The sequence below is a fragment of the Mizuhopecten yessoensis genome, unplaced genomic scaffold (genome assembly GCF_002113885.1).
Source record: "Mizuhopecten yessoensis strain PY_sf001 unplaced genomic scaffold, ASM211388v2 scaffold9301, whole genome shotgun sequence".
NCBI classification, from domain to species: domain Eukaryota; kingdom Metazoa; phylum Mollusca; class Bivalvia; order Pectinida; family Pectinidae; genus Mizuhopecten; species Mizuhopecten yessoensis.
In genome coordinates this window covers 1-673 of record NW_018407979.1, presented here as the reverse complement: position 1 = coordinate 673, position 673 = coordinate 1, and positions in this window count along the sequence as shown.

The window sequence follows — 673 nt, the reverse complement described above, 5'->3', positions numbered from 1 at the left end:
CATGAACTGGTTCTGGAATTAAATTAATCTACTGTCAACAAAAACTGGTTCTGGAATTAAATAAATCCACCGTCAATAGGAACTGCTTCTGGAATTAAATTAATCTACCGTCAACAGGAACTGGTTCTGGAAATAAATCAATCTACAGTCAGCATGAACTGGTTCTGGAATTAAATCAATCTACAGTCAACAGGAACTGGCTCTGGAATTAAATCAATCTACAGGCAACATGAACTGGTTCTGGAATTAAATTAATCTACTCTCAACAAAAACTGGTTCTGGAATTAAATCAGTCTACAGTCAACAGGGTNTCTACAGGAACTGGTTCTGGAATTAAATCAGTCTACAGTCAACAGGAGTAAGTCCTAGAATTAAATCAATCTACAGTCAACAGGAACTGGTCCTAGAATTAAATCAATCTACAGTCAACAGGAACTGGTTCTGGAATAAAATCAATCTACATTCAACAGGAACTGGTTCTGGAATAAAATCAATCTACAGTCAACAGGAACTGGTTCTGGAATAAAATCAATCTACAGTCAACAGGAACTGGTCCTGGAATTAAATCAATCTACTGTCTACAGGAACTGGTTCTGGAATTAAATCAGTCTACAGTCAACAGGAGTAAGTCCTAGAATTAAATCAATCTACAGTCAACAGGAACTGGTCCTAG